The 23,574-nt window shown below is 35.4% G+C and overlaps 1 protein-coding gene and 1 pseudogene across 1 annotated transcript in view; both read right to left on the bottom strand.

The window, feature by feature from the left end:
• Positions 1 to 23,574, bottom strand: part of NEGR1 (neuronal growth regulator 1) — a 961,111-nt gene that overhangs the window by 899,071 nt on the left and 38,466 nt on the right. The gene's annotated exons all lie outside the window — the stretch shown is intronic.
• Positions 10,667 to 12,541, bottom strand: LOC122436824 (annotated as a pseudogene).

Raw genomic sequence — 23,574 nt, 5'->3', positions numbered from 1 at the left:
CAAGAGAACATTCTGTGATGATAGAAATGTCATATATATACACACTGGCCAAGGGGTCATCACTAGCCACATGAACATTTAAAATATGGCTACTGAACATTTAAAATATGGCTGGTATGACTGAAGAACTAAATAATTAATTATATTTAGTTAATGTAAATTTTAATATAAATGGTGGCTACTCCATTCGAAAATGGGCAGATAATTCTAGCCCCTAGCCATTTGCATCACCCTCTGCAGCTTCCCAGAGATCACAGGGCAAAGACAAGTCATCTTGCTTTATCTTGTCCAAGTTCATGAGCTACAAATCCTATGAGCATTTTTGTGTTACTCTGCAAAGTTTGGAGTAATTTGCCATGCAGCAATAGATAACTGAAATGGAATTCCAACCTCTTAAGTATTAGAGAAAAACTGAGGTCCAAAAATTACACTTTACACAACATTTTGTTACTGGATTCTGGAAAAAGGATATAATACAGGAAAGAGTAAATCCTACCAGGAATGGACTCTTTTAAGAGTTATCAAACGTGGAGACCTGAAAGACTATGATGAGTGACAGTTCTCTTCTACTTAATGGACTCCTGAAATGTGGTATATGAGTGTCCAGAAGAATGACTATCATTCCATCAGTCAAATACAGGTCCGGCCTATTGTATATTATCTTCCCTTAAAATCGAAAATTTTGAATTAAAACTACTTCCACAGAAATTATAACACTAAATAGCAAGTGATACATAGTCGCTAAATATTAACAAAAGACATCACAATAATCCTGATACTCCTCTCCCACTCCTCAAAAGAAATGTTACGATCAGTTTACCATTTAAGCTTTCAATCCAGTTTATTAAGTGAAATATCTTTTTTTCGTTTCTGATGCATTCAGTATATAACTTAAAAGTATCAGAGAATAAATTAGCAACACAAATAAGCAACATCCCCATCTCTCAGCAGCCTGACAGCTTTGTTATGGTTTACATTCCCCAAGGAAAATCTCAGCACCAAGATATTGATTTGCGCCACTGCACTTTTCTGACTAATTATTATCAATGCAGTCTCTCCAGTTAATCAGTTCATTCTCACAGTAAGAGTAGCCTTCAGTTTAAATTCATTATGCTGATAAATGACAACATTACAGCTGCATGACAATTGCCTTAATTAAAAAAAATTTTTTTACAAAGATTAGAGGACTGTTGCATGCTTAAATATACCAGATTGACTGCTAAAGTTTCTGTCTCCCAAGAACTCAAGGTTTCACTGATGTATGCATCCAACATTTCTGTCTAAGTTTTAAAAAGTAGGTTCCTCTTTAATAACATGTATCTTGAGAATCATGTCAGTAAGAATGACCCTGTAAAGAAATCTGGTCAGGAAATATGTCAAATTCATTGACCTCTTTTCCTAATGTACGGTTAGGTTATTTTAGAGGTAACGAAAGGAGGTGGGAAAGTGGAGGATGCTATTTAACATGGGGTCAAAAAAATTCTCTGAAAAAGTGCCTTAAGTATCTGCAAGAAGAGTTCCAGCAGGAGATACAGAAATACAAATACACTGAAGTATGTGCTCTTTAGGTGTAATATTTTATGCAATTCTCATAATTTCCCCATGAGGTGAAAAGTGAAAGTGTTAATTGCTCTGTCGTGTCTGACGTTTTGTGACCCCACAGACTGTTGCCCACCAGGATCCTCTGTCCAACTGGTTCTCCAGGTATGAATACTGGAGTGGGTAGCCAGTTCCTTCTCCAGGGGATTTTCCAACCCAGGGATCGAACCTGGGTCTCCTGCATTGCAATCAGATTCTTTATCAACTATGCTACCAGGGAAGCCCCATGAGGTAATTCCTATTAAAATAGGTGAAAAGTGAAAGTTGCTCAGTCGTGACTGACACTTTGTGACCCCATGGATTATACAGTTCATGGAATTTTCCAGACCAGAATACTGGAGTGGGTTGCCATTCCCTTCTCCAGGGGATCTTCCCAACAAAGGGATCGAACCCAGATTTCCGGCATTGCAGGCAGATTCTTTTCCAGCTGAGCCACCATAGGTAGGTCCTATTAAAAGTAAAATCATTCTTTCTGTATGAATAAATCCAACCTTACAAAACTAAGTAACTTGCAACCTCACTGAGGTTATACAGTGTATTACAATTTGAAGTAAAAGATTTTTTTTTTACAGAGCTCATTGTATTCACTGCAAAAAGATGTTTCCTCTGATACTTGAAACAGAGAAAAAGAGACAGACAGAGATGAAGATAGATATGGAGAGAGAGACAAAAACTCAAGTACACTTGAAATTTACTTGATAATTTATTTCCATCTAAAGACAGTTTATTTCTAGGTTTAACATGATATATCCAAGATGAGTTAAGTAAACATTACGCAGAGACATGAGTGATTATAATAACTATTGCCATGATTTATGTTACAGACTATTAATTTTTTCCAGTGGCTTTAAAAATGATGCCTTTCAATTTATTTTGGAATGTTTTTCAGTAGTTTTCTCTAATAGTTTTGAATAAGGGATTGAATGAAAACATCTGAACATAAAGGAAAGACCTGATTACAAAGCTGAATTTTATGGCCCTGTGTTTTTCCATCAGACAACGGAAATCTAACAGATGTGCATTGAATAAGTGAATGTCCATGCTTTTATACACATGCTGGGCTGTAGTGCCTGAGGCCTTCAAGCAGTATCTATATCATATAGAAAAAAAAAAAACATTTTATAATTAAAAACAATAGTCTTTGTACTGTTATTACTTATGAGCCAAAAAAAAAAGAATAATATTCTTGTTAATGCTTCTGTCAAGAAAAATTTTAAGTATTTTAACATATTTTGCATACTAAGTAAATAAATTGGTAATGCACTTTAGAAAGTATTCTAAAAATGATTCAAAAAGAACACATCTGGGCTTTGATTAAGACAATTTTAAAATATCTTTAAAATTATGTATGCTAAAATTACAGGTTCAGTACTATTATAACTGCCACATACCATGTATATATTTCTTCATATAATTCTTACAATAGTCTTGTGGAAATGTCTATTATTATTTACAGATGAATGAACTGAGGAACAGAGAAGTAACTTATTAAAGATTTCCTTGGGAATAAATGACAGAACTTAATGTGAACTCAGGACTGCCTGACTCAAGTAACTGTAAATTATTATTCAAAATGCAGTATCCATTTCTCATCAGAGTTGAACTAAATGAGATAAATTTATAGTGTTAGCTATAAATAATAATATATAAAGTTACCTTATGATTGTCAAAACTAGAATGTACATCAAACTATTTCATTTAAATGAATTCTACACTAGTATATTTGAAAAGTACCTTGTTAGTATTTTATTTTAAAAAAAATAAAAATCAATTTTAATATATATATATAAAATAGCTTCTCATCTTATCATATACTGACTGAATAAAAGAAACTATTCACCAAAATTCCCCTAACATATCCTGTGTTTTGCAGATTATTCCTATGAATAGAAACAGAGACTGAAAAATAAGGAAAAAACATAGTTAAGAAATTAAGACTATTTCTAAATATTTGCCATTTATAAATATACATATTAGATATATGTTCAGTATCACTAACAGGTATCTAGTATGTATGTATGTATGTATGTGTATATATATATATATATACACACACACACATATATATATATAGTTAAATGTATATTTTACTATACATTTTACTAAGGGGCTCTATCTGAATTAACTACTACTGTTTTACTGACTACACCAAAGCCTTTAACTGTGGATCATAACAATCCGAGGAAAATTCTTCAAGAGATGGGAATACCAGACTACTTGACTTACCTCCTGAGAAATCTGCACGCAGGTCAAGAAGCAGCAGTTAGAACTGGACGTGGAACAACAGACTGGTTCCAAATCAGGAAAGGAGTACATCAAGGTTGTATAATGTTACCCTGTTTATTTAACTTATATGCAGAATGCCAGGCTGGATGAAGCACAAGCTGGAATCAAGATTGCCGGGAGAAATATCAATAACCTGAGATATGCAGATGATACCACCCTTATGGCAGAAAGTGAAGAAGAGCTAAAGACCCTCTTGATGAAAGTGAAAGAGGAGAGTGAAAAAGTTGGCTTAAAGCTCAACATTCAGAAAACTAAGATCATGGCATCTGGTCCCATCACTTCATGGCAAATAGATGGGGAAACCATGGAAACAGTGACTGACTTTTATTTTTTGGACTCCAAAATAACTGCAGATGGTGACTGCAGCCATGAAATTTAAAGACACTTGCTCCTTGGGAGAAAAGCTATGACCAGCCTAGACAGCATATTAAAAAGCAGAGATATTGCTTTGTCAACAAAGGTCCATCTAGTCAAAGCTATGGTTTTTCCAGTAGTCCTGTAAAGATGTGAGAATTGGACTATAAAGAAAGCTGAGTGCCGAAGAACTGATGCTTTTGAACTGTGGTGTTGGAGAAGACTGAAGAATCCCTTGGACTGCAAGGAGGTCCAACCAGTCAATACTAACGGAAATCAGTCCTGAATATTCACTGGAAGGACTGATACTGAAGCTAGAAACTCCAATACTTTGGCCACCTGACGTGAAGAACCGACTCTCTGAAAAGACCCTGATGCTGGGAAAGATTGAAGGTGAGAGGAGAAGGGGGCAACAGAGAATGAAATGTGGGATTGCATCACCAACTTGATAGACAGGAGTTTGAACAAGCTCCAGGAGTTGGTGACGGACAGGGAACCCAAGTGTGCTGTAGTCCATGAAGTCGCAAAGAGTTGGACATGACTCAGCTGATCTTGGTTAGTAATTTTTATTTCTTTAAGCCTGGTCATTTCATGTCATTACTTATTGTATGACATAGAGAAGAAAAATCAATTCTTGGGCAGGGCAATTACTCTTCCCAATAATTAGGCTCAAATTTAACCCAAATTAACTTCCAGTTTTGACTTAAAATGATTGATATTTGTTGATTTTGAAAGAGCATATGTTTTTGAGGATTTACAGAATTATATTAAGGTGAGCTTATAGGAAGGAATTGACTTAGGAAGGAAAATACATTTTAGAATAAAAGACTTAGGAAGACAAATTTTAGAAAAAAAATACTTAACTTATGGCTTAAACATATTATAGTCAAAGTAGCCACAAATATTGTCAGAGTGGAAGTCAAAGGAGAGAGCAAGTCTTCAAAATATCTAATGGCTTAATCAGGATCTAAACTTTTATGGAAGTGGGTATTTATGTTATGTATCCTTAAAATATACTACAAATTATGAATTTTTTAAATTATTCAAAAGGCAACTATTTTTAGAAGCAGAAAATTGTAGACATAGCTCAAATGTCATTTTACTATCATAGATCTTTTTAAAAATAAGAACATCAGGAATAAATGACTATAAAAATGAGAGATCAAGCAAAAACCTTAAGTATCAAAAAGTTACATATGACACATGTGCCCTCTTTGTGTTCAAAATCAATACTTCACAGAAGACATATACCTGCTTTCTGAGCCATTAATGTCATCAAGGCATAGACTGTAGTGAATATTTAGAGAATAATGATCTTCTCAATGGCAAATGTTATAACCTTAAATTCCTAATTATCTAGGGAAAGTTTACATTTGACTCCTTATATAAATTCATACATTCAGAAATTCTCAAGTTTCATTAGATTGATTGACCTTTGGTCATAACTAGCTATATTTATTAGTTATATACAACTATCAAAAATAAATAATTATGTTCACAATATACTCTTTAAATATTTATTTCTTGGTAAAATGATGGTATTCCCATTCATAATGGCTTTTGAAATTAAAAAAAGGAAGTGCTTCAGAAACTAAATGACTTTTTTCATGTATATTTACTTTTATATTTCTGAGCTCTATATTTATAACAAAACAAAGTACTGTTTCTGTTACACTTCTATAACTTTAAAAATAGTACAAATAACTGTAAGGGCTTAATTATTATAATAATTTAACAGGAAAATTGACTATCCATTCCATTTTCAAAGAACAGCTACCAAATGGATCTCCTTCAGAGAAAAATAGGACCTGCATGCCTACAAAGCATTTGATTACAACACACTATAGTTAAATCACAAATTTAAGAATAATCATGACCTAAATGAGAAGACAATATTGAAAACAGTCTGGACTTTGGAATCAGAGCTGGGACAGGCACTGCTGTGTTTGATGGTTTTCAAACCTTGGACAAGTGAATTAATTTTCTTAGAACTTAGTTTCCATCTCCAAAATGAGAATGATAAAAGCTTACCCCATGGAAAAAAGTGGGAGAGTGAGAATCAATGTTATAAAACGCAGTGTCTAATAAATAATAAGCACTTAATAAGTGGTAGAGGAAGTTGTTTAAATTGAATCATTCTGACTGTTATTCCCAGAGTTCTCTATGGATGAGAAGTGCTTGCTAGGAAAATACCTCCAAAACAGACAGATTGAGCCAAAAGGTAATGTCCATTATGATGATGAAGCCATGAAGGAAAAGTTTGGGAAGAGATTGCTTTGCACGAAATAAGAAGAATCATTTTGCTCCCAAGAGGGAAGGATCAGGAAAACCAGGATTGGTATTACAAAGCTGGAGACTATATAGGGAAACAGGCATTGACACTGTCTTGGAGTGATGAGGCTTAAAAAGAAAAATTTACAATACTGAGACTGTGAATGTTTATATTATATTTGTAGTGTTTGGCTTTGCTTAGATCCTTCCTTTACCATAACAAACCTTTTGCTTAAATAGGGTTTTACCTTGTGGAAATCAAGAAAGAGACACTGGTTGATGTGGTATGGATAAGTGATTGCATATTTGCAAACAAGCATGAGTGAGCTTTAAAAAAATCACTGTGAATTCACAAAGTATTGGAAAAGGTTTGATTTCCTAGGATGTGTACCCATAGTCTTAGCCAGTGATAATCAGAGCACGATGAGTAAGAGTCCAGACAATGGAGCCACACTTTCTGACTTAAGAATATTGCCCTCTCCTAAAGATGTTCTCTTCATTATGGGGGACTGGAATGCAAAAGCAGGAAGTCAAGAAACACCTGGAGTAACAGGCATATTTGGCCTTGGAGTACAGAATGAAGCAGAGCAAAGGCTAATAGAGAATGCAAGAGAATGCACTGGTCATATCAAACACCCTCTTCCAACAACACAAGAGAAGACTTTACACATAACATCACCAGATCGTCAATATTGATATCAGATTGATTATATTCTTTGCAGCCAAAGATGGAGAAGCTCTATACAGCCAGTAAAAACAAGACCGGGAGCTGACTGTGGTTCAGATCATGAACTTCTTATTGCCAAATTCAGACTTAAATTGAAGAAAGTAGGGAAAATCACTAGACCAGTTAGGTATGACCTAAATCAAATCCCTTATGATTGTACAGTGGAAGTGAGAAATAGACTCAAGGGATTAAATCTGATAGACAAAGTGCCTGAAAACCTATGGACAGAGGCTCATGACATTGTACAGGAGGCAGAGATCAAGACCATTCCCAAGAAAAAGAAATGCAAAAAGGCAAAATAATTGTCTGAGGAAGTCTTACAAATAGCAGTGAAAAGAAGAGAAGCTCAAGGCAAAGGAGAAAAGGAAAGATATACCCATTTGAATGCAGAGCTCCAAAGAATAGCAAGGAGAGATAAGAAAGAGTTCCTCTTCCTCAGTGATCAGTGCAAAGAAATAGAGGAAAACAATAGAATGGGAAAGACTAGAGATCTCTTCAAGAAAACTAGAGATACCAAGGGAACATTTCATGCAAACATGGGCACAATAAAGGACAGAAATGGTATGGACCTAACCAAAGCAGAAGATATTAAGAAGTGGCAAGAACACACAGAAGAAATGTACAAAAAAGATCTTCATGATCCAGATAATCACAATGGTACAGTCACTCACCTAGAGCCAGACATCTTGGAATGCGAAGTCAAGTGGGCCTTAGGAAACATCACTATGAACAAAGCTAGTAGAGGTGATGGAATTCCAGTTGAAATATTTCAAATCCTAAAAGATGATGCTGTGAAAGTGCTGCACTCAATATGCCAGCAAATTTGGAAAACTCAGCAGTGGCCACAGGACTGGAAAAAAGTTAGTTTTCATTCCAATGTCAAAGAAAAGTCATGCCAAAGAATGCTCAAACTACTGCACAATTGCACTCATCTCACACATTACACTAGTAAGGTAATGCTCAAAATTCTCCAAGCCAGGCTTCAACAGTACGTGAACTGTGAACTTCCAGATGTTCAAGCTGGATTTAGAAAAGGCAGAGCAACCAGAGATCAAAGTGCCAACATCCTCTGGATCATCGAGAAAGCAAGAGAGTTCCAGAAAAACATCAATTTCTGCTTTACTGACTACGCAAAGACTTTGATTGTGTGGATCACAATATACTTTGGAAAATTCTTCAAGAGATGGGAATACCAGACCACCTGACCTGCCTCCTGAGAAATCTGTATGCAGGTCAGGAAGCAATAGCTAGAACTGGACATGGAACAGACTGGTTTCAAATCCAGAAAGGAGTACATCAAGGCTATATAACGTCACCCTGTTTATTTAACTTATATGCAGAGTACATCATGAGAAATGCTGTGCTGGATAAAGCAAAAGCTGGAATGAAGATTGCCGGGAGAAATAATAATGTCAGATATGCAGATGACACCACCCTTATGGCAGAAAGGGAAGAAGAACAAAAGAGTCTCTTGATGAAAGTGAAAGAGGAGAGTGAAAAAGTTGGCTTAAAACTCAACATTTAGAAAACTATGATCTTGGCATCTGGTCCCATCACTTGATGGCAAATAAATAGGGAAACAGTGGAAACAGTGACCGACTTTATTTTTTGGGCTCCAAAAAACTGCAGGTGGTGACTGCAGCCATGAAATTTAAAGACACTTGCTCCTTGAAAGAAAAGTATAACCAACCTAGACAGCATATTAAAAAGCAGAGACATTACTTTGCCAACAAAGGTCCACCTAGTCAAAGTTATGTTTTTTCCAGTAGTCATGTATGCATGTGAGTGTTGGACTATAAAGAAAACTGAGCGCCAAAGAATTAGTGCTTTTGAACTATGGTGTTGGAGAAGACTCTTGCAAGTCACTTGGACAGCAAGTAGGTCAAACTAGTCCATCCTAAAGGAAATCAGTCATGAATATTTGGATATTCTTTGGAAGGACTGATACTGATGTTGAAACTCTAATACGTTAGCCACCTGATGCGAAGAACTGACTGATTGGAAAAGACCCTGATGCTGGAAAAGACTGAAGGCAGGAGGAAAAGGGGACAACAGAGGGTGAGATTGGTCGATGGCATCACCAACTCAATGACCATGAGTTTCGGTAAACTCCGGGAGTTGGTGATGGACAGGTAGTTCTGGCATGCTGCAGTTCATGGGGTCGTAAAGAGTCAGGCATGACTGAGCGACTAAACTGAACTGAACTATTGTTATGTCCTTGGGCAAATTACTTTCTTTATTGTAATTTTTATAACAGTATCTACTGACAATTTTGTAGGCATTACATGAGTTAATAGAAGCAATGCTTTTAGAACAATGCCTGGCATATACAAAGAATTTTAAATATAGCTTACTGCTATTATGGGGAAAACTGCAGTCAACCTTCTTTCAGTAGCTATAATTGTGAGTTACATAAAAATCTTAAACGTCCTGATAAGGAAGTATTGAGACACCTATGACCAAAGGTGATCAGAAACTTGAACAGTAAAGTTCCCATGTCTTTATTCAGCTGTATTTCTTTGAGAGAAATGAAATCCAAAATTCTAATGCTGTGGCATTTCAATAAATTTTGCTTCTCACAATTTAGGTTATTAAGGTAGAGGTTATAATTAGGGGACAGAAGATAGAATAAGGGAATTACTACCAAAATTCACACTGCTGAATATACAGCTCTCACTATATTGTTTAAATGTCTATTCAAAAAAAAAATTCAAAGAAGGATCTGAATAGTATTCATTTTTAATTTATCCTATTCCACCTCTCTCTTCTCAAAGAATAAATCTTGAGGCTTACATTTCCATATGTGTAGTTCATTAAATCACCAATTTTAATTTTTTTAAAACATTACCAGAATAGTCTTCCCAACTCCACTAGTAGAAAAGCCGATAATTTGTTTTATTTTAATTGATGCAGTCTTTTTAAAGACCTTTTATTAAAATGTTTCTCACAAACTGGGGAGAAACTTTTATACCAGTAAGAGAAAAATCCTTATAACAAAACTGAAAAAAAAAAAAAAAAAAGAGAGAGAGAGAATTTGGCAATGTAACTGTGATAAACTCCAAAGTTCCTGGTTTCCAATTCTTTTCAAGTATACTCTAAAGTAGTACTCAATGCTTTCAGAAAGAATACCAGATCCAGTCATTCTTAAAATGATACATAACAGCATTAACACTGCTCCTTTAACTTCTGTGTGCACACATGTACACTAACATAGCTCAAACATAAATCTTACTTTTCATATAAACAGAGATTAAGATTAAATATTATATATGACACCATTTTTTTTGAAACAAGATAACTAGTACCAAAGAAAGCAGAAAACACAAGTTAGTAATTAAAGAATCAGTAACCCCTTTTTTAACTTCAAAGAGCTTCAAACAATATTTTAAAGATTTTTATATATAAGCTAACATATAGCCTATTTTTCTTTTATGAGAGAAATGTACAAACAGTACCCTTATTATACCCCTGCAAATAGGGCATTTCCTTAGAGAAGGGGCACATTCCCAGCATACTACCAGATGACCACAAGGAATGAATACAATAGAAACTTCTTTGCCCATAGACACTTTACATGTTCTTTCATCTTGCAGCCTTCTCAACTGTTATTCCAATGACAGACCTGAAACATCTGTTGGAATACACTTCATATTCTTTTCCACAAAAAAGTTCTTATATAATGTAGGGTCAATTTCTTTAAGACAGTTTTTGAAGATGCTGAAGGCACATCTTCAAAACGGTATCAATCAGTTCTCTTGCTTGTAAAGGTATCTGTGTTTTTTGCTTAATAATATCATGCTCCTGTTTATTAATTACATTGGCCTTTAAAAGCTTATCCAGGATAGGAAGCACACACATCAACCGTTGAGAGAGCCATTCTGTTCTCTGAAGTAATGGCAAATCATCTGATGCTGTTTCTTCAGTTTGTCTTTCATTTTGTCTTTGTCTGTCTCTTCCTCTTTTTCTTCTTCTCTTTTTTCATCTTCAGCAATAAGAAGTGCTGACACAATATCATTAACTGTTTTTTAACTTTCTCCAGTTGTTAGGATTTTACTCTGAACTGTCCGCTTTACCAGTCTTCTACTAAAGTCTATTTCCAAGGCAGTTTTAACCACAGTTAAATTCATCATGACTACATCATCTGAAGAACGTTCTCCAGGTCCAAAACAAACAATCGGTGGATCAGCATTTTTATCTCCAGGAGTATTTGAAGTTGACAATAGCTGTTCAAGAAGATAAGGATATCTAGCTTGAATCTCATCAACAAACTCCTGCCCTTTTGTGCGTATCAAGAACTCACACCTTGGAAACCACTTGGAGTGTTCTCCCCATGGGTCATCTCCAGATTCCCAACATCTTAAGCCACCATCACAACAAAAGTACTTGACATCATCATTGTGACCTACATAATAGAAACCAGCATTTGCAAGCTGCTCAGGCTGAACTGGTACAGTAGATGGCCAGCACATAAATGTTCTCAGTCAAGCTGCATGTGTCTGCATGCTCAAATTTGGAATGCTGAACCTCAGCATTTCCAGAGAATTTCCAAAAATGGACAGTTGGGGGAAAGTCTCCAGTGCTCTAGCATAGCATCATTCTTTGGTTCCCAGCTATTTAGCATCTCACCACAGGCAAAGCAGGCTACCCTATCTCCAGGTCCTATGTAATAAAAGCCAGCTCTTGCTAATTCTGATGGTGACATAAAGGTTAATGGCCACATTTGGTTAAGTAAGAAATCTCGCTCCTTCATTACTCATGGCATAACTGTAGGAGTTAGTCCTCAATGGGGAAAAGTCTTCAACTGCTCTAGAAGTAATAGAGTTTGGTGCAAGGTTGGAATAAGAACCACTGAATGAGCTACTATGTCCCAAAGTGGATGATAATGAATGAGTAAAACTGTTTCTCATTGAAGAAGAAGCATTTTTAGAAGTGGATTCCAGATTAGTAACACAAACTAGATTTTGAATAAAGCTACAGCTAGGATACAGTTGTTTATGCTTCTCAATAGGATTGTCTCCTTGTTTCCAGTTATCCAGCATCAGGCCACAACAGAAGCATTTGACCTTGTTATTCACACGAGTGTTAATAAAAACCAGCATGAGCAAGACTCCTTTCTGAGACAGGAGCACCAGTGGGGAAAGCTGAACATGTAGACATTCGGTAGAGTTCACATGAAAAGTCATATGTCACTTTTTGTTTGTTGCCAATTGTCCAATTTGACAAGATTGTGCTACTTTCCATCACACTATAAATTTTTCGATACGAGGGATCCGGGACATATCTTTGGAAGGTAGTTTTGTACATGAGTGATTTTACTTTTGACAGCTAAAATCCTTTACATGAAATTTTTCTTCTGCCCATAGAATTTTGACATGAATAATATCACTCATACTACAGTGGGCTTCCTTGGTGGCTCAAAAAGTAGAGAATCTGCAGCAATGTGGGAGACCCGAGTTGGATCCTTGGGTCGGGAAATCCCCCTGGAGAAGGGAATGGTGACTCACTCCAGCATTATTCTTGGAGAATTCCATGGACAGGGGAGCCTGGTGAGCTACAGTCCATGGGGGTCACAAAGAGACATGACTTAGCAACTAACACACACATACATGCTATAGTAATGCTTAAGCAAGGTGATCCTGGAATCTATAGTATTAACTCTTATTGATATTTTTACAGTTAGATAATTACACAGAGATGTGAACATATGTCAATCAACATGTTAATTGTAAATGTTAGTTTAGTTATCAAGAATCAACTCTATTACCTAATATCTTTAAATAGGTCAGAATTATATAAGTTTCATATTTTTCCAAAATAAATGCTCCAAATCTCCACAAAGGTAGCATTTATCAATTGAGAATTTTTCATCTTTATTACAAAAGCAATGCTCAAGTCTGAAACAAGTAAAATTATAGTATGGAATATACACTTAAACTGTTAACTCCTTTAGTTTATATTTATGTTAATCAATATATCATTTTATTCAGGTTTTTTTTTTCAGTTGATTTTTAAAGAGACCTAATGATCACAGTTTTTAATGTATTCTAAAATGCCTGTAAATGAAAATTCGTATAGAGAATTAGCTTCTGATTTCAAAGACATTTTCCCAAATAAGAAAATCTGCTCCAAAATGTAATGCAAATTACATTTCTAAATTCCACATTTTTCTAAGACATTCTGCTTTTATCAAAAAGCAGATTTTGTACAATGAATTGTACATTGTGTAATTTTTTCTAGTCATTCCCTTTAAGAAGTTAGTAAAATGAACAATCAATTCACATGATCTTTACACAATTGCTCAGTACATTAGAATATATAGTATAGTTAATCACTAGTTCAGTGGGAGTTCTTTGATTGCAGAGGACTTAACTGTTTAAGTAACCACACTGAGGAGGACACATGGCAGATTTCACTGCTGGAAATATCACATGAATCATTTGATATCACACGAATCAAACTAATTCTAGCAAAGCAAGCAGTCCAAAGTTCAAATTAAAAGTTTAAATCTGCTCTTTAAGAATAGAATTACCTATATCCCTTGCAAATTCTCTTTAGCTAATGATACATCTGATTTCAAAAATTACTTATAACTAACACCTAACTTTCAAAAACTTATAGTGCTGATTGGTACAAATAACACTTATGAAAATACCTGTATAACCTTGTTTCTAAAAACTGATTAGCTGATATAAGGTAATCCCAGATATGTTTCGAATGTATTTCACAAGTCCTCTAATATAGAAATCAATTATGGTGTTCTTCATTACAAACAAAAAGATACACTTGTTGAATTAATATAAACAAAGAAAAAATGGCCTTTAGCTAGTCCTTGAATTTCAGATTTCTCTCTAAAATATTTCCCTTAGCTAGTCACTCTCCATCTTTTTGTCTTACGAATCCAAAGAAGTGAATTGGCCTTATTCATTATTTCTCTAATTTGTCAAGGTTAATTTGAATTCTAATCTCATGGTATCCAAGATTCCATCAACTGTGTCCAACTTCCTGCTGTCCAAAACTTAATAATCAGTCCTCTTGTTTTAGTCTCCCAAGTATTATGAAATAATACTGATCCTGGAACTACATTCTGTCTTTTAAAATTCAATATAACTTTGTGCTGAACATTAGGTTGTTCGTAAGTAGATAACATTAAACTATTCTAATAAGATGTTCACTTTGCTAATAATCATTAGTATTTCTAAAAGTTTTTTGTTGTAATTTCTAATGGTCTTGGTAAGGGGCTTCCCTGATAGCTCAGCTGGTAAAGAATCTGCCTGCAACGCGGGAGACCTGGGTTTGATCCCGGGTTGGCAAGGTCCCCCTGGAGAAGGGAAAGGCTAGCCACTCCAGTATTCTGGCCTGGAGAATTCCATGGACTGTATTATAGGGTCACAGAGTTGGATATGACTAAGTGACTTTCACTTTCACTAATGGTCATGGTATAATTCCAAAGGTGACCAAGAGGGTTTATATCAGAGATACAAACTCTATCCAGAATAACAAAGTGAGTTTATGATTAACAAATGCATGAAACTTGTTGCCTAGAGAAGCAACCAAGGAGAACTGAACAAAGAGCTAGACTGTCACTGTATTTATATCAATTACATATCTGTTCCTTAAACAAACTCTTGAAGACTGCCCTGCCAGCAATTCCCATAGCTTCTTTTCACATTTCTCTTTCTATCTTTCTTTCCTTTTGTGAAATGATTTTTCTTTCCCTTTAATATCTACTAAAATATTGACTCCACTATAAATTCTTTTTGATCAAGAGAAAAAGTTATGAATCAACATTGCTTGGATGTGAGTCCCTGCTGTACTATTTAAGATCTGCAACAAGTAAATAACCTCATTTTGCTTCTCGTCCCTCTCCTTTAGCATGAGGATAATCGTAGTACCTATCTCAGGATTGTTTGGAAGATTACATGAGCTACCATAGGAAAAGAACTTACAAATATGGCAAGCGCTGCTTGAGTGTTTGCAATTATTATTCTGTTTACAATTATTGATGTTATGTGAGAGCTTGTTCACCTTGACAGAATTTATCATGTTTCTTCCAAATTACTTCATATCTATTTCAGAATGCACAACATTGTAATAAGTTTTGTTTTTAATTTGTGTGGTTCCCATGTACTATGAACAACCAGAGATCAGGAGTCAGGTCACATGAATCATATGATCTTCTGGACATAGATGGTTGTTAATTAACTTTTAGGAAGAATGGGAACTAAAAGGAAAGAAGGAATAAATAAAGTAGAGATTTGTAAGGGAAGTAAGGTCTTGGTCTTGCTTTATAGCATAAGTTTGGTAAAGTCCTCATATGATTCACTAATACACAGACTCGCTCAAACAGAGTCAGAAGGAATCTAATAATTAACACTGGTTCGTAAACTGCCTGCATCTGGATCATATGGAAGATGGGCATTTTAAAAACTACAAACAAGACATGCTCACAAGATCTCTTAGAGTGGCCTTAGAGTTTACATTTTAACAAGTTTCAAGGTAATTCCAATGCACAGTCAGGCACATAAACCATGTCCATGGTGGTGGTGGTAGTTTAGTCACTCAGTCGTGTCTGACTTTGGTGACCCCATGGACTGTAGCCCACCAGGCTCCTCTGTCCTGGGATTTCCCAGACAAAAGTACTGGAGTGGGTAGCCATTTCCTTTTCTGGGGGATCTTGCTGACCCAGGGATTGAACCCAGGTCTCCTGCATTTGTGCCAACAGAGCCACTGGGGAAGCCTGAGCCATGTCTATGCTACATTTTAATCCATTCAAGTAAGGATAGTTGGCTTCCTTGGAGAAAAGGTGACAGAGAAAAGTCTCTTTAGAGAGCTATGTTACCAACTATTACCATGATCCTAATTGTGTCATAGCCTGGCCTTGAAAAACAATGTCCATAAACGCATGTACTGGGATAGACTTTTAAGTAATACTTTTTCCCCTCAAAGTAACAGAAAATAATTTCAATTGTGTTTTTTTGTGGTTGTTGTTATTGTTGCTTTAACTTTTATCAACTTTTTTTTTTGGTATATATGAAAGGATAAATAATATACAGTCCATTCTGTGGAGCTGGACAAGACAGAAGCAAGGAGAAAGGAGATAACTAAACACTATAGACTATTATTCATCCTTATATACCTATGAATAGCATCCTGTTACCATACAAGTATGAAGTTATCTAATCTCCTCAGAGTCTATATTTTTTGTACCCTCTAAGAAAACAACAGATGGACATGAGGCATCTGAAAGGCAGGAAGATCAAAGTGAACTAAAAGGTGTGCACAGTAATGTCTTGAAAAATAGCCAGCTGGCTATACAGCCAGCTTCTCATTTCTCAATCCAGATAGTTACAAAGTAAAGATATCTTTGTCACACGTTGGTTTTAACCAAATTTTAGTAAGCATTTATAATATGACTACAAACAGAATAATGTAGGCAATTCTGAGGTATAGAGAAATGTAATGTAACTTCCATCCTTAAGGAATTAAAAATCTACAAAGAGATACTGACACATACTTGAGTATATATCAAGATGCAGTCCCTGTTAAAAGTAAAATATAAAAACTGAGATAGTTTTCAGGAGGGAATAGCAATGTGTTATGGTAGCTTTGAGCAGGAAAATTTTTACAAAGGAAATTGTGTTTCTTTCTGGCCTAGAAGAATTTGAGGACTTCCCTGGCAGTCCAGAGGTTAAGAGCCCATACTTCTACTGCAAGGTTCGATCCCTGGTCAGGGAACTAAGATTCTCCATGCCTCTCAGTGCAGCCTAAAAAAAGAGAGAGAGAGAGAGAGAGAGAGAGAGAGAATGCATTGAATATGAAGAGAATAGAGAAAGGATAGAAGGAGAAAGGTATCACTATAGATTTCAGCAGAAAACTGAGCTAAGGAACAGAAATGGGAACGTGTAGCCATTTGGGGGGTATATCAACATATACTGTGGTAGAATATTGAGTGTCTGTGAAGGCTGGTATGTCTTTGAAGACACAATGGGAGGGTAGCAAGGAGATAGAAAAATACAATCAGATTTGTAAAAGTATTTGTTTAAAATTTATGAAGTATTAACCATGAATAAAATAGAACTATTTTTTATTTTTAGGAGGAAGGAACGAAAAATCAGAGACACCTGAAGGTGAGAAGTATGGTACTTTGCATAGCAAAGAGAATTACGTTTTGATAATAGAAAATAAAAAATAATGAGAGAGGTGAATAAGATTGAGTTCTGACAAGTCCTGTATTAACTTCATTGATAAGATGAAGCCACTGTAGGTTCTGTGCACAAAGTAACATGATTAATTATGTGTTGAGACAACTAAGAACTGGTAATAATCTTAAGCAAAACATATTTATGAAGGTTCATCTTTTAAAGTGAGATTATGGAGATCTAAAAAACCAAATGTGAAGACTTTGAACTAAACACAATTCTAAAATACCTATGCTAATATCTGGTCCAAAATTCGAAAGGATCAATGATTGGTTATCCTTTGTGTACTCAGTCATACATGTAATTATACTTTACCATTTCAATATTAATCCTGATTATGGAACACTTCTTTCTGAAAAGGTGTTCTTTATGCTATATCAGGAATGAGAGGGCAAAAGGGTATTAACAAGTTTATCTTTGGGTTCTCTTTCCATTGAGATCCTCAGAAGTCTGAACAAGTCACTTTCAGTTTTCCTGGGCATTTTCTAATACGAGAAGATTCATTTTTCTAATACTTCAGAATACAATTTTAGTTTCCATGTGCAAAATAATCTACAGAGCTTTCTGTTATGAAGAAAGAGCTATTAAGACTCAAGTGAACTATGTTCTATGCAGTTAAGGATTCTAACCCAGGGTTAAATTATACTGTTCTAATTCTAGTTTCAGTTTGATCAGGAGAGTAAAAAAATGCTTTCTATACTACGCTAATTTTTGTAATAAAACAAACATTCCTGGTTTTAATTAGAAAATGCAAAATTTCAACCTTTAATATTCATATTTTCTTTATTATTTAATGTATCATCTTACATAAATTTTTCTAGTGTTTTCACAAATTATGAAGGTTAAAATTGGGTATGATCATAACAACATACAGATTCATCTGAGTCCTATGCCACACTAGTAACTAAAGTATTTTTGAATAAAAGAACCACTGGTATCACACTTGTGTGCTGTCATGTCTGCCTCTTTGCGACTCCATGGACTATAGGCCACCCGGCTGCTCTGTCCATGGAATTTTCCAGGCAAGAATAATTAAGTGGGTTACCATTTCCTACTCCAATAAAAGACATACAGGATTGTTTTTAAAAAGTCATAACACACACTTAATTTTTCACAGATAAGACTCATATATGAAAACCAAAGTAAATTTCAGAATTGTAAAAACTATTTAAAATAAGTGTGATTTTTATTGTTTGCTATGGGAGTCAAGCTTCCTCTAAATACTGAGCTGCTCTATTACATGTGATGATTTGTTTACAGGTGCAGTGATCTGATGAGGACTCTTAAACCAGAGAATTTAAAATCAGTATCAATTAGATATAAATCAGACTAAAACTGCTGATTTGTATATATTAAGAATATTATAAAATGGAAGGCATTGTTACTTAGTTTCCAATTATTAAAAGTGTGAAGGACAACTGTCTATAACTTTCTCATGCTAAACCCTTTCTTTCCAGAGAATTTTATTAGGGAAACTGAGTGGTGTAGAGAAATTTGTAAGACCTAGAGATGTATGTTCTCCTTTTGGTTTTGCTATACATTAGCCACATGGACTTAGGCAAGTTATATATCAATAATACATATGTGTAGTGAAGTCAATAACTTCCTTATGTGGTGTTGCTCTAAGCAATAAATGAGATAATTTAGTAAAGTTCCAGTACACAGCAGGTACTCAATAACTGTTCTCCTTACTTCCTTCTCTCCACCTTGAAGACCATGTTGCATTTTTTGTTTCCTACCTAAAATTAGTTGTTATTTAAATATCTGCAAATCTGTTGTTCAAGTGCTCAATCGTGCCTAACTCTTTGTGACCCCATGGACTGCAGCACCCCAGGCCTCACTGTCCCTCACAATCTCTCTGAGTTTGCCCAAGTTCACGTCCATTGAGTTGGTGATGCCATCCAACCATCTCATCCTCTACTGCCCTCTTCTCCTTTTGCCTTCCATCCTTCCCAGTACCAGGGTCTTTTCTAATGAATTGGCTGTTTACATCAGGTGGACAAAGTATTATACAAATCTACAGCTGGTTAATTTCCATCAGGTGCTCTGACAAAGGTCAAATCATTAGCTTTACTATGCAACCCATTCAGTAAGGTCTCTATAAGGAATCCCTCATAACTTCTTCCTTCATCATACAGCATCCATTTCTTTGGTACTGTGGTAAATGTTAACAGTACTAAGAAGGATAGCATATGGTTCCTGCCCTTAAGAATCTCAGCTTCTAGTAGGAGAGACAGACATGGAAACAATTAAAACACACTTAAATAAGTGATCATTAAAATGCATGCAAAGTTTAAGCCATCTTTTAATTTTACAGTGTACTCTTTAAACCATGCAAAATATCCATATCTAATTGATTCAGTAAATATTTGCTTATTACCTGCTATGTGCTAGGCTGATGGAATTTTTAAAAAATAGTCTCTATAAGGACACAACATTCGGGGACCACAATGAAAGTCGAGCTATATGTGACTCAGGAATGTCAGTATGGTGTTCCTGAGACACTGGTGTCATCTTCCATTTGTCACTGGAGATGCAGCAATGTGACTTAGGATAAAGACTTCTGCATTTAATCGGGAATAATGACTCATGGGCATCAGTGTTTCTTCCTTCATACAGGCTTCAAAAATAGCCTCATTTTGGTACAAGTCAGTAAGGTACTTGTCTTCCCCAAACTTACACAAAATGCAAAGAGTGAATAAGAGAAATATAAAGTACTGAAATTGGATAGGATAAAACCTGTGGAGCAGAAGCACTATCCTGTGTACTTCACATCACAGAGCCTAGCGATCATTTCAGATTGAGTTATAGGAAAAAAGGCATTTCGCAGTAAGATATCTACCCTAAAAGGTTTGCGTTACATTCAAAACCACTGTGAGAAATCTTACCTCACATGGTCTTTCAGATCTAGGAAATGGCTTTTCCAAAAAGATTATCCTATTTCTCAACTAAGAAAAAAAGCAAAGAAAAAGTGAAAGATGACAATGTCAGCCAATCATTCTTTTGTATGGAAACTCAATTCTGACATGAGAACAATGTACTCCTAATCTCATTCCTTTTCCAAGATCAACAAAATTTTATCCCAAGCATGTTAAGTTGCTTCAGTAGTGTACGACTCTTTGAGACCATATGCACCGTAGCCTTCCAGGCTCCTCTGCCCACGGGATTGTCCAGGCAAGAATACTAGAGTGGGTTGCTGTGCCCTCCTCCAGCAGATCTTCCTGCTCAAGGATTGAACTTGTGTCTCTTATGTTTCCTTCATTGACAAGCAGGTTCTTTACTTCTAGCACCACCTGGGAAGCCCATCCCAAATACAACAAATTGCAAATGAAAGCAATCAACTCTCTGCACTCAGGAAAATCAGATATTATTCTTATCTGCTTATTTTCTCTGTACTTTTTTGTTTGTTTAGCTTGAGTTTAGAAAAAGTGAAAGTGAGTGAAGTCGCTCAGTCATGTCTGGCTCTTTGAGATCCTGTGGACTGTAGCCTACCAGGCTCCTCTGTCCATGGGATTTTCCAGGCCAGAATACTGGAGTGGGTTGCCATTTCCTTCTCCAGGGGATCTTCCTGACCCAGGGATCAAACCTGGGTCTCCCGCATTGCAGGGAGACGCTTTACCCTCTGAACCACCACGGAAGCCCAAAGCTTTAGAAATAAACAATCTTTTAAGTTTTCAACATAATGATTTATCGACCACTTTCTTTTTTTTTACTTATGTTGATCACATAAATTTCTATTGCTTTGAGTGGCCAAAAACTGCTCTGAAACCAGAATCTGCAAAGGCAATCTGAAGAAAAGCAATGAAATTTCATTCCACAGAAATGCAAAGTTCCTCAAATAATAAACATATATTAAAGGAGGAAATATTAGAATTAGGAATAGAATTTACCTAAAAATTGCCCCATTATCTTCCACTATTTTGTGCTCCAAAGGGATATATATATATATATAAAAAAGTTATAACTGACTTTTGTTCTCAGTTAATAAAAGAAACAAAACATCTAATGAGAAAAGTCTGACTGTTTCCCACCATAATATGCATAAATTCAACATGGGAAGAATGGAAATGGAAACTGAACCATGGTAATTTTATAGAGATATTTGCTTTTTTTAATATAAGAAAATGTCTAAAACATGGTATTTTGTTTTAGAAACTAGTATTTGTTGCTATACTTATACAGTCATTCCAAATATAACTCTATAAAGGAGGATTTCCCCTGTTTGTTTTAACAGAAGAAAAAAAAATTAGTCCTAGGGATTAAATGAATTACTTAAATTCAAATCACAAATAGGACCAGAACCCAGATCTTTAGATACCCATTTTCCCTTTCCACCAAAGTTGTAAGTAGGCTAATTGAGCACTGATTAATTAATTCCATGTGAGAACTTTGGAACAAATATATATAATATATATATATGTGTGTGTGTGTGTGTGTGTGTATAACAAATATTTATGTATATAACAAATATATATGTATATAACCAATATATATATAAAATAAACATAATAAACATATATATATATATATATATATATATATTTGTTCTAATGTTCTCACTTCTTTTGAACTCTGAGAATGTGGCACAACTTCTTATCTTCTACGAAATTCATGAAACAGGGCACACAAATGCTTTTCTTGCTACATACTAACTCTGACCAGTGCCTAAAAGCTGCCAAGATGTGTCACAAGTCTGAAGCTGTGCCTTGGTTTATAATCAGCAGGCAATATCTGCACAATCACTTTAGAGTGATAGCCTGTGTGTGGGCTTCTTAAGCGGCACTAAAGGTAAAGAACCCTCACACCATTGCAGAGACAAAAGAGACGTGGGTTTGACCCCTCGGTGGGGAAGACCCCCTAGAGGAAAGAAAGCATGGCAACCCACTCCTGTATTCTGGCCTAAAGAACCCCCATGGACAGAAGAGCCTGGTGGGCTACAGTCTGTAGGATTGCAAAGAGTCAGACATAACTGAAGCGACAGCACACGGCACATGTGTTTCAGACAGTTTAAATCCTCGAAGTATTTTTTTTTCTTGAGCTGATATTTTACTCAGAAATCATTCAAATTTAAAATCACTTTCATCATAAAATGAAATCTATGACTGCATAGATCTATTTTGACCTTAGATTTTAGATTAATAATCTGTATAGAACTACTGAACAATTAATGAGTAAGGACTAATCAATATAATAATCCTTAAACTTGCAAGATAAATCTATCCAATGCATGTTATTAAACGATCTTGAATTTTTTTTTACCATATTTTAGAATTAGAAATGTGTCATTGCATATGTTACTCTTCTACATATTTTAGGTCTTTAAATACAAGAATGAAAAAGATATCAAGGGGGAGTTAAATCCAAACTTAGTGAATCCTAATATCCTCTATATCCAGAATATCCAAAATGAAACAACTCCATTATACAGACAGTATGACATAGAAGTGGTTAATAATTCAAACTCTGGAGCAAGACTTGGATTCTATCTCTATCACCAGATTCTGAATGAGGACACACTACTTAGCCTCATTTTACTTTAGGTTCTGTATCCATTAATGTGTTTAATTACAATAACTACTTAAGAGAGTTATTGTGAGAGTTTACGAAGATGATACAACATCAGGAAACCCTCAGAACAGTACTCAAAATATAGCAAGCATTTGTGTTGATATTAATTATTACTTAAAGAAGAAACTTCCCTGGTAACTCTAGACTTCCCTGGTGGCTCAAATGGTAAAGTGTCTGCCTACAATGCGGGAGACCGGGGTTCAATCCCTGGGTCGGGAAGATCTCCTGGAGAAGGAAATGGCAACCCACTCCCGTATTCTTGCCTGGAAAATCCCATGGACAGAGGAGCCTGGTAGGCTACAGTCCATGGGGTTGCAAAGAGTCAGACATGACTGAGTGACTTCTTTTATTTCACTTTAAAGAAGAAAACATTTTTGTCTGCAGTGAGCTCTTACAGTTGGGGCTCTTCTTTTTATTTTTATTACTATCATTTTGTATTTCCTTTCAAAAGTTAACTGCGGATGAGAGAAACAATGATGTGACTTATAAGGTACATCCTTAATATCAAGGTGATGACAAATAAAATAATGGTGAACTTATTATGTTGTCAGCATCACAGACTACACTTGA

The sequence above is a fragment of the Cervus canadensis genome, chromosome 2, assembly GCF_019320065.1.
Source record: "Cervus canadensis isolate Bull #8, Minnesota chromosome 2, ASM1932006v1, whole genome shotgun sequence".
Lineage (NCBI taxonomy): Eukaryota > Metazoa > Chordata > Mammalia > Artiodactyla > Cervidae > Cervus > Cervus canadensis.
Note: the sequence above shows the minus strand (reverse complement) of the source record. Positions and strands in the feature narration are given on the sequence as shown.